The sequence below is a fragment of the Eublepharis macularius genome, chromosome 14, assembly GCF_028583425.1.
Source record: "Eublepharis macularius isolate TG4126 chromosome 14, MPM_Emac_v1.0, whole genome shotgun sequence".
NCBI classification, from domain to species: Eukaryota; Metazoa; Chordata; class Lepidosauria; order Squamata; family Eublepharidae; genus Eublepharis; species Eublepharis macularius.
Window position 1 is genome coordinate 31,924,127 of NC_072803.1, and position 12,168 is coordinate 31,936,294.

The 12,168-nt window shown below is 43.6% G+C and overlaps 1 protein-coding gene across 1 annotated transcript in view; it reads left to right on the top strand.

Moving 5' to 3' along the window:
* The first annotated feature begins 8,699 nt into the window (after nt 1-8,699).
* PHYHIP (phytanoyl-CoA 2-hydroxylase interacting protein) overlaps nt 8,700-12,168 on the top strand; it is a 54,031-nt gene continuing 50,562 nt past the window's right edge. Inside the window, exon 1 of the mRNA XM_054998090.1 lies at nt 8,700-8,929. The gene's annotated coding sequence lies outside the window, so the exon portion shown is untranslated. The remainder of the gene's footprint in view (nt 8,930-12,168) is intronic.

Here is a 12,168-nt window from a genome sequence, read left to right on the forward strand (position 1 = left end):
CGTTAATATTTATTTGTAATGTCAAGACTACAAAAAATTCATGTCGGTGAATTCTTGTCAATGGAAAAATACACATATATAAACACAAAACACTGCTAAATTTAATCTTATTTAATTTTCATATTAGGTTAAGCCATTCCAAATTCAAATTAGTATTTTGAAAAGACAAACAGTACAGCAGAACTGGCAACCAAACCTCAATCAACTTTCAACATGCTGAGACGTCTTTTTAAAAATAGGCCACCAATTTGACTGTCACCATCTGTTCCCATACTTTTGCTGTCACTTATTTTGATGGGATTATATACAAAGTCTAATGTCTTGCATGCAGTACTAGTACAGTGGTAATTAAATATAAAACTAGATTTTGGTGTTCTTTGTTAACTGCATAGCTAATAAAATCCAGCATGTTTTCTGCTCTAAGCCCCACCCCAACCAGATGAGGTAGGAGGATGTTGGAGCACTAAGTGTACTGTAAACACTTTCCTCTTTAAGCCATACCCAACACTATGCCACTGTTTTGAAACAGTGTTAAAGCGCGAAACAGGAGTTTCAAGTGGACCAGCCCACAGTAAGTTGTTCTGGGAATGCGGTAAAATAAAACAAATTATCCCCCCAGTTTGTCAAAAACTCTAGTAGCTCTCATCCACAAGCAGGAACTGGAAGCTGTTTGCTATTTCAAATGGGATCCTTAACAATCTTAAGCAGGTCTGCTGTGGTCTATTCAGTGGTGCTTAAGTGCTTTTAAGAATTAATGGTGAACTTAAAAAAAACCCCAACTGATTAAAAAAAAAGTAGATTCAAACTCCTTGATGTTAGTCTTATGATAATACAGAAAGTGGTTGTGTGGGGGTTTGTTTGTGTTTTGTAATTTAATACATTTATGAGTTAAAAAATTACAGAATTTTAAAAAATTAATTTAAAAAATAGGTTGTTGGGAAAATTGTCTTTATGGCAAAATTAATTTATTTATATTTACCCTACTGTTTTTCTGAGGGGCTCGGAATGGCACACATAGTTCGCCACCATGTTGTCCTCCAGTAGGTCAAGCTGAGAGATGTACTAAGTAGCCAAGGTCACTCAACGTCATGGCCGAGTATGGATTTCTATATATGGCTCCTTAGTTCTAGTTCAACATCATAACCATTAAACCACATTATAGGGCCATTTTCATATACTGTGGGACTATCCTACTTAGCATACCACTTCCTTGTGTTCGTGTCTGCCTGCACACACAAAGCACCATTGCTTCTCTTTTGGCTCCAGCAAGTCTAAAAAGAGCACAAAAGTGTCACACTCCACTCCTCCCAGCAGTAAATAACAGATTGCGCCACAGATCTATAAGACACTGCAGCGGCATCTTGGATGGTCTCTCATTCATGGTGGAAGAACATGGGCCACCTGTCTTTAGTCGGCAGTGGACCTTCTGCTATGCTATGGCCTTGGCAGAACCTGAAGCATGTAGATATTTGTTGCCAGCATGGCCACCTTGGTTCCCTGATCTTTTGTTTAACACAAAAAATAAAGGTTATTTTTGGAAGTAGTTCCTCAGTAGCAACAGCCTATCTCATAAACAATCTGGCCCCATTATTCAGTTCGGGAATTATGCAGTGAAACAACTGACATCATGGAAATAATGATGCAATGGGATTTATTTATAGTTTCAGTCTTATGCCAAAGGATCAGGGCAGGTAGCAGCAACATACAGAACGTATCTGGAGACAGAAAAATAGCAGAAAGGGACATTTCTCAGGAGTAAATCTCATTCAACTGAGTGGGACTTACTTTCAAGGGGACGTTCAAGTATAGAGCCACACCACAAAAGTAAAATCCACATGGAAGGGAAGCTGTATAAACCCTTTTCATTTCTTGGAACTTGCACTAGGAGAACTAGTGAATTATTCCTGAAGACTACCTAGGTGCAGTCCTCAGTCACTGAAATGCTATAAAAACTTTTAGACTGCCATCTTGGATGTGCTTGTTTGGGAAGAATTCCCATTGAATCCAGCAGGACTTTTTAAGGGTTTTAAAAATTTATTTCAAATAATAACCTCGGACATAAATACATAAAACGTGAACTGTATCATAAGGTAAAGGTAGTCCCCTGTGCAAGCACCGAGTCATTACTGACCCATGGTGGGGGATGTCGCATCACAATGTTTTCTTGGCAGACTTTTTGTTACGGGGTGGTTTGCCGTTGCCTTCCCCAGTCATCTATATTTTACCCCCAGGAAACTGGGTACTCATTTTACCAACCTCGGAAGGATGGAAGGCTGAGCCTGGCTATCTGAACCCAGCTTCCCCCAGGATTAAACTCAGGTTGTGAGCAGAGCTTGGGCTGCAGTACTGCATCTTACCACTCTGCACCATGGGGCTATTACATCATACAACTACATCATACAATCATCTAAATCATATCTCTACAATCATCCACTACTTCAGTTATCTTTCAATGCAAATTAATTTAAAATAAAATTTCTTTAACTCCAAAGGCTTTGTCATACAGAGCAACTCAGCAAACGTTTATATAGCTAACACAGGTATAACTGAAAATAAACTTGCAACAGATAGTCTCTGAGTTCTATGAAATAACATGTTCTCACTTGCAAAAACTTTGTTGCCAGTCAAGTCCAACATCTTAAGTCCACCAAGGTGCTGGAATCTTCTAATTCACTCCTATTTCAAAACAAATTCAGTTCCCACACATTGGACAACACAATAACCAGATGACAATCTGCAGTTTGAAAAACAATAGCCCTGCAATAACAGTGTGTAATTACAGCAATACTAGTAATATTGCATTTATTCTCCCCCCCTTACTAATTAGCATTCCATATACATCATTTTCAAATTACTTTATACAAGGTGATAAGAGCCAGAACATCTTATCAAGCTTCCCAGCAATTAGACTCTCCCTCTGCTGCCAACCTCCATTCCTGATTCTGCCACTACTGGGCTAAACTAGTTCTAGGGGATTACACCAGCACCTAATTTCCTTGACTTTTTTTGCTCCTGAGCAAATGGTTTGAGGATACAGCTTTCGTGAAAAATTGAGACTGCAGTCCAACCCAATGCATATTTATTTCAGAATGTCCAGTAAACAAAATGAGGCATCTGAATAGACGTGCCTATGACTGCACCATAAATAACATAATAACTGAAGAATTCCATTACTTGAATGGACAGTATTGCATAGATGCACACAGTCTCTTACAATTACAAACAGACACTTTTACTCATGTGTGATTACAGGGCAACCCAATTTCCAATAGTGCCATGGACTTCGCAGTCAGTGGCTAAGAAGGCCAAGGCCCAGGGCAAATAAACTACTGTTTGGCAGAGTCATACTGTAGTATTCTAGCTGTCAGCTTGGAAAAGAAAGAGGTATCAGCAGTGATATTTCTCTTAAATGGCTGCCTGCCTGACAGCTAGGTGACGGGTTTAATTGGCTTTACATCAGCCATCCATGTACTTTAGAAAAGATGTTAATGAAACTGCTCTAGAGTAAGCAGGATGTAGAGTTCAGCCTAAAGTCCATAAGCAACGAAACAGGCTTGTAGAGTGCAGGAATGCATGGCTGCAGAAAAGAATATAGACCAGTGAAGGTGGAGGGGAGGGAGGGAACCTGAGATCTCATCTGTCTTTCCAGCTGTTCAGGTAATTGAGAAGGTGAAATTGCTCAACTGTGAAGAAAAGAGACACAGCAGATTTAATTTACCTCTCTGAGCAGGCTCTATGGACTAGTAACAGCAGTGCTTTTGTTGCTGTGATAGGGAGAAAAAAAAGTAACCTCTCCACACTCCTTGTGAGACAAGGATTAATTTATGACCAGGTGCACTTGGGCAAAGCCTTGGAGCCTATTTTTAATGCCTGGGCTCAGTTCTAGATCATGTGAGATAATACTAAAAAAAAACAAAAAGGTCTCTGAAAATCTGCAGAGTGCCTTTTCCATCACCTGGGAAACTGCAGCCACCCACCACCTATTTGGTATTAGCAGTCAGAATCAGAGCCACATTTTTAAAAGAAGAATTAAGCACTGGGAACAGTTTGGAATAAATTAAAAATGAAGGGTTCTGTGCAACAGGCCAGTGGCATTCATATGAATGACGCTGCCTGTATTTCTGTCGGCTGACATGACCAAGAACCATGGAATTGTCCAATGTTCAGGCTGAGATTCAGCTTAACAAAAGAAGCTGAAGAGATGGTCACAGACGAGCAATCAGTATGCACAGAAGCTTGTACTGGTGGTTGCTTTCGCTACATGATATTTTCAAAAGCAAAACGAGTGCCTTCTCAGCTCTACAGCGATGAAGGTTACAAGTTTAGGACTATTTCCTCCACGGCCACCCTGGATTCTAGAAGCATAAATCAGACTGGGGTGGGGTGCAGGAGGAAATTGGCAAGTGTAGGGTGATTTCAGCACTACACACCTGCTGCTTCCCTATTGTTTGGCATCTCCAAAAGTGCCTACAGAAACAGGCTGCCCTGTGTTTCTTACATATGTTTGTTTGTTTCAAAGATTAGGCTACTCAGTTGAAGATGACAAAAGGCCAAATTACAGGAGACATTGAAAGTCTTAGATGTGTGATTTTGTTCCCAAAGAAGCCTGTGTAGATCAGGGCTATGACAGCAGTGAAAGGGGAGGCTAACTCTTCTCTCCTGCACTGTTTCTCCAGTTAGAAATCCCATCTTTTTTGCTCTACAATACTTTTAAAGAATCCAGAAAAGGATTTTTCATTTGGCAAAAATGTGTGTGTGTTAACTCTTCCCCCAGCACCACTGGCCATTTCCACACAGGTTATCTGCCAGATGCTCAGGCCCAAAAGGGTTCTTGCCTAGACCTCATACCCAAGATCCTTTAACTGAATCTGGGAGCATCAGTATGCAAGGCAGGTGCTCTGCTAGTGAGCCACATACCACCACCAGTCATACCCAGGACTTGCCCTTCCTCTCAAACAGCATAACACGTGAGTGCCTGTTTCACAGATCTTGGCCCCAACAGCATTCATGATCTCTGACATTCCAAATTATAGGCTGGAAATCCTGATTGCTTCTGCAGCTAAATTAAGCCAGACATACAAATATTCTATTTCTATGAATATGGTGCCAACTCTAGGTTGGGAAGTTCCTGGAGATTTGGGGGTAGAGCCTGGGGAGGGAGAGATTTGGGAAAGGACCTCAGCAGGGTATAATGCCATACAGTCCATCTTCCAAAGCAGCTATTTTCTCCAGGGAAACTGTCATTTGGTGATCAGCTGTAATTCTGGGAGAGCTCCAAGCCCCACCTGGAGGTTGGCAACCCTTTGAAAAAGCAGTTCTAGGTAACTTGTAAACCAGTTCCAAGGCTTGATACAGAACTGAGTCATGCATGTAGATGATGTACTTCTAGCTCCCGGGTTGCTGAAGTGCGAGGTAGGATTCTTCCCTGGAGGTAGAAGCGGTTACCAGGGGAGAGTGTAAACTGCTTCCCAGACCAATGTTTGTACACAACTTGAATTTTTCAGTCAATATGACAAAGGGTAACACATCCTAGAGGGGTAATCATGTCAGTCCTGTCACGAATATGGCCTGGAATATAGGGAGCAGTTGCAAGTCTTGACTAAAAATCATGGGGGATGCTTTTGCAGGCAGAAACAAGGCTGGCTTGGTCTCTCAGTTGAACACGTGAAATGGAGAGTCCACGACTCAAAAGAGAACAGCCTTGGAGAGGGGTAAAGAACAAATAACATATACTGCCCTTCAGGACAACTTAATGCCCACTCAAAGTGGTTTACAAAGTATGTTATTATCCTCACGACAATCACCCTGTGAGGTGGGTGAGGCTGAGAGAGCTCTGGAAGAGCTGTGACTGATCCAAGGTTACTCAGCTGGCTTCAAGTGGAGGAGTGTGGGATCAAACCCAGCTCTCCAGATTAGAGTCCTGCCGCTCTTAACCACTACACAAGACTAGTATGACCTCTGATAAATTAGAAATAATATAATTAATATAAATAGGTATGATATGTGCCTGGGCCAGGTGTGAAGAGCATCTGAAAATAGCAAGAATGTCCAGCCAAATATAGAAGTGAAGATATAGTTCAAAGATGGGGTGTATTGGTTGAGGGCGAACAGAGAATCAAATATATAAAAAACTTTAAATCGCTATCTTTGATTGTAACCAGGGAAGCCTGGAAGGCAAACCAGCCACTCTGGTGGAGACCATGGCAGGAGTAGAAAGAATGGCGGCATAGATGGTGGGGATGGCCACATCCAGAGGAGGAAACTCCCTGGGCGGGGGGGGGGGGAGTCAACACAGAGTCACCGTATCTACCTTTGGAAAGACTGATTAAAGACTTTTCTGGCAACTGGACTGAGAAGTTTGTGGGAAAGGGACAAGATGGACCAATGCCTGACTCCAAGCTTGCTGTATTCTCCACTACCCGCTGATTGTTGACTGATTGTTGACTCTTGTTGACTGAAAGCTAACTAGACACCTAGGGCTTCTTTAAGAGCACAGTTATATCTTAATCAGGTCTAACCGGAGCCGTCCAGAACAGTTCATTGCAGCAAAATTCAAACAATATCTTAAAAAGTTATGGTGGCATAAGCTGTTGTGGACTATACACACACAAATGTAAACAGTGGAACTAAGGAATGCAAGAAGTACAGCAGGTCAGTGATATTTCTATGGAAAGTCCAGATGCATACAAGTACAGTGACCCATTCATAATCCTTCTCTTTCTAGCTAATTTAGCACGTATAGTGGAAAAGAAACCCACGCATTCAATTAAGCCTGAACTGAACAGGATCAAATTTACAGTTCAGTAAATTCATACTGGAGGCTAACCCTTTGAAGTTCCTTGGTGAGTTGCAGATCAGTAGCGGAGTGTCCTAGGAGACTGAAGCATTCTCCCACTAGTTTCTGGATGTTGCTGTATTTGATGTTAGATCTGTATCTTCTCTCACAACTGGTAGCACTGTGCAGCTGCTGCGTCGAATCTCCAGAGGAGCCGAACTGGGACTGTAAATGCCATGTGTTTTTTTTTCAAGACCGTTCACACATGTATCTCTGCAGAACAGTTTCTGTTCACAGATATGGACAAAAGTTGGGAGGTTGGGGCCACTAGACACGATCCTGCACTCTACCTTTCCTGTGCTAACAGCTACACAGATACATTCAATTGCTTTTCACTGATTTGCTTTCTCCTTCCTGCCACACTGGAGTCTTTTAGATCTTTTCACAAGTTTCCCGAAGAGTGCCAGTTTGGCAACTGTCTAGTGAACACTGTTGATGGGACAAAGAAAGTAGGCCACAAATATGCCTTCTACCCAATGCAGGTTTTTAGTGCAAATGTCAGAGCAGCTGCCCTTTTGCATTAAAGAACATACCTTTTAATCTCCCCATTGCTGCTTTGGTCGAATATATTGGCCAAATCCCCACATCTCAAGTTTGCCGCTTCCCCCCCCCCCCCGTCCATTATTCGCTTCTCAGAGGGCTGTTCACATACTTTTACCTCAATCCCGCCATTCTCTCGCGTCTTTTGCGTTGCGCCTCAGATGAATTTGTCATGCGTTCAAACACTTCTCTTGTGCAAAGGCTGCAAACACAGAAGTGGGGTGGTTTGAAGGGGGCGGTCTCCTTGTGAAATGCTTCTATTTGTCCACATCCATGGTAAGAACCACGCAAGAGAAGTGTTTGAACGCATGACAAATTCGTCTGAGGCGCAATATGAAAGATGCGAGAGAATGGCGGGATTGAGGTAAAAGTATGTGAACAGCCCTCTGAGAAGCGAATAATGGGTGGGAAAAAAGCGACAAACTTGAGACGTGTGGATTTGGCCATTGTTGCTCCAAGATGGAGCATGTAAGAAAATTGAGAACACTATCCAACACAGAGTTATAGGCACAGATGAATCCACTGATTTCAGTGGACTTAAGTCTCTGTGCTCCGTTAGGGCCATAATGCATATTCTGAACACCAACCACTTCAGGACTCTGTTCTGGAAGTTAGAAAATGGAAGGTGTATTTCTCTCGACCGGGGTTTTAAACACAGTATGACAAGCCGAATTCAGAACAAAATCCATCGTCTCTCCAGAAATAGCTCCAAGCTCTCAGGTGTGAAAAGAGCTGTTTTTTTCTTGTTTTGTTGGGTTGCGAGTCTAACCAAGGAAGACACGGAAGCGTCCTAAACGGCTGACTGCTTGATAAGAAAACAAGCCAGGAGAAGCCCCCAGGAAGGCTGAGAGCAGCTGCAGTCGAGCCAGAGCCACCCCGGGGGATCTCAGCAGCCTGACCTCCTCAAGCGGCGTCTAATGACTTTTGCCTGAGCAAGTGGGAGAGGCACGCGTTCGCTGGGCTGCTGCGGAGACCCGCCCTCCGGCCGCCTCTGCGACGCCCGGCCGGCGTCTCTCTCTGCCCGTTCCCCCGCCAGGGGCATCCTGGGCGCCTCGAGCGCATGATGCGGGACAATCAGCCACGCACAGCCCAGACGCGGTGCTTCTTTGCGCATCGCCCGACGCTTTGCAGCCTCTGAGCCGATTGGCTACGAGGATCCGGCTTTCTTCCCCTCCCCTTGCATGCTGCTCTGCTTTCTGTGTTTTTTTCCACCCTCCCTCTCCCGCCTCCTTGGGGTGGCTGCTGTTTTGCAGTATTCACGAGAGCCAGAGGCAGAGAGGCAGCGACGGCCCATCAAGGGACAGGGTTGGTTATGTGTGTTTGAGGGTGGCTTCTCTCTCTCTCTCTCTCTCTCTCTCTCTCTCTGGCATGGGAAGCAGCTGCAGGATCTAGCCGGAGAGACTGCTTCTGCCGCCAAGTTTCTGCTCCGGGAACGCGCTTCTTGGCAAGCGCTACTCTCGCCCGGTTTTAGTCAGCTCCTGAATCGAGGCGCGCTCCCAAGGCAACCGCAACCACGTTAACTTCACAGAGGGCCGGGGTCTCCTGCGGAGCCAGGTAAGGCAAGGTGTTATTGAGAGTTCTGATAACATTAGATGTGTTGGAGAGGCGAAGTCTCCCTCAGCCAATATGGGAACCAAAACGTTATATAGTGAGAGAAGGGGAGGAAAGCCCACCCACACCAAATAAAGAGCTGTCTGTCCCAAGGAGCTTACAATCTAAATTTCAGCAATGAGGGAAGACAATGATGAGAGGAAAGGCTGTGCTCAATTGCTTCGTAAGTTCTCAAAAGGCTTCTCTGACAGGGATGTCTTTATCTCCTCAGTATCCTCTTAGAGGACAAATTCCCCTCCATCTTCAAGCACTTTCGCCTGACCACTGTTCCTTTTTAGGATTTCTGTATTTTAGACGACCGAAGATGATGCCTCAGTTAGCTGGATTAGGAAAACACACACACACTAAACATGAGTATTCTGATACTTTAACAGTGTTTTATTCCACAATCAGGTTTTTTTGGTTAGAGTGGATCCCCTCACTGCATCCAAAGAAGTGGACTCCTGTAGTCCACAAAACCTTACGCAGGAATGAAATCTTGTTCGTCTTTAAGGTGCCACAAGACTCCTGTTTATTTTTGAAAAAGAGGACCAAAAAAAGGGCCTCCCCTCTAGATTAGGCAAGCAAGGTAATTTTCTTATTTGCAGAATACGTTTGGAGGGGAAACGATTGTTCAGGAGCATTGATAGATTTGTGCTGGAGGAAAATGGTTAGTGTGAGTGGTGGTGGGGGCAGTGGTGTAGGAGCCAGGCTTTGCTGCAGCACAGCGATTCCAAAACAGACACTGTAGGACTTGTGGAAGGAATCCGGTCCAAAGGCAGAGCCGGATGGGCAGGACAGAGGTTCTATGAAGTGATTCCTCCTCACTTTGGAATCTGCTTAATGAAGGTAACTGGACCAGTCAGCCTAAATTCCACTAACCACAAGGTAATGACCTTCCTGTCATTCTGCAATTCCTCCGAGCAGAAAAAACGACAAGAACTTAATCTGGGTTCTTTCAAGAGTGGCAGAAAACATGTCGCAAGAGGTGGGCGAGAGAGAGACGGGGGTGGAATGTGTGGGGACATTCGTGATGTCTTTAAGTAGGATGGCACATGTATATGTATGAATGGGTGGCTGTATGACTGCACATATGTTCATGTGTGATTTTGATTAATTGAGACATCTGTGTGTGCAGACAGAATTTTGGTAGGAGATGATTTGTTGAATTTTGTGGTTGGTGATGAAGTGGCAAAAGCATGAAGATGCACTGATGTATCTAGACAGAGTGTGTGTCATAGAGATCACAAATTCTTCTGTGTACAGTCATGACAGGTATGCTGTGTGGAACAAGAATGTGTATCCAGGGAAGGGTTATTGTACAAAGGCAGTTTCAGTGTGATTGAAAGTGTGTGTACATTGACTGGAACCTGATACATGTATAATGTGTTTGAATTGTCATCCTGCCTTATGCCAACAGTTTGGTCTGGTTATAAACATAATTAGAATACCACAAAGTTCCTCCAAACATAAGGCTGCATATCTGAGTAATCATATTTCTACTTGGATATGCTGGTATTTGTCTAGTATGTAGGTTGGCTCTGATTTGCATGCCCAAGTGTGCATTTGAATAGTCTTGTGGTTTCATGTGATTTGCAAGTACAGTATTATGACCTCCTAAATGCCCACAGCCATGGGGAGGTACATGCGCAGCTAAGAGTGGAAGTGGCTGTATGTGTCTGTATATGACTGTGATTGCACATAAAATCTATGATATGTCCTTTCAAATCAGTGATTGCAAGTGGGTGTGAAAGTGTGGCTGTGTATAGCTCTTGAGATTTAAATGAGCATTCATGAGACTGCATGTACATGCTTGACTTATCTTGGGCAGGTGCATGGGTGTGTGCGCGCAAAGTTCTGAACGGGTGTGGGCATACTCTTTTGGCTTCAGGAGATTCGAGTCTGCATGGAATAGGTCTATCTACATACATTTCATATTATAGAGGCTTATTTGAATAGAGGGAGTCAATGTAGGAGTGAAATGCTAGTGGGGTCTCTGCCTGAGATTTCAAGGGGGGGATTCAGCAGTGCCCCGGGCTCCACTTTTGAATGCAAAAAAAAAAGGATTGCAGGGTGGAGCAGTGTATTATTTTCACCATCATGTTTGCAATGGTACCATCACAGAACCAATTGCCCCAGACATGTGATGCAGCAACTGTTCTAAAGCTAAGCTAGTTCAGCTTTAGGCACAGCCTGGATGGGAGTTTGCCTGGAAATCCTACATATGCTGCCTCATGTGTAGGGCATAAAGGCAGGGAATACATATGTAAAGTTTATTTAGGAACAATTATATCATGTTTTTTCAGTTAACTAAATCAGCCATCAAGATGGCTGTCAAAGAATAAAACATCAGTATTAAAAGTAAGAATTCAGCAGCATAAGAACATCAACAAAAAAAGCTCAACATACTTCAAAAGCTGCAGTCAATATCCATATAGGAAAAATCATCAAAGCAAAGCCTACCAATAGAACAACTCATAAACAATAAAATATTACTTAAGGGATCAACCAAGAGATTTCAGGAGTTTCTAGAAGTAGGGCAGGGGGCATAGTAAACTTCCTTGGATAGGGGACCTAAGCTGGGTAACATCCCTGAGAACACCCTGCTGAGAATGGCAGCCAACGTAACTGGCCTCGCTGAAGGTATACAGAGCAGATCTCACATTATGGATAGGAGCCTGCTCCAAAATCCTTAAGGGCTTTAAAAGGTTTAAAAGAATTGGGCCCATAAATATGTAGGCAACAGGAGTAATAGCTGTCACTGGGAAGGACAGCAGTCCAGATCTCTGCTGCTTTGTTTTAGATCAAATTGTCTTCAAAGAGAACCCCGTACGGAGCATGTTGCAGTAATCTAATCTAGATTCCTGTCAAGGAGTATGGCCTGAAACATTTAACATCCTTCACCATCAGAATTGGGCAACAGACACACATGGGAAGGTGCTTTATACTGAATCGGACCCTTCATCTCTATCAAGGTCACTATTGTCTGCTCTGACTGGCAGCTGCTCTCTAGGGTGTCAAACTGAGGACTTACACATCACTTGATACCTGATCCTATTAAAATGGAGATGCCAGGGAGCGAACCCCAGGGCCTTCTGTAAGCAAAACTGATGCTCTACCACTGAGCCACAGCCCCTCCCATCCAAATCTCTGATCAATCACAAAAAAACTCACTGGGTGGCCTTTCTTCGGCAAGTCACTCT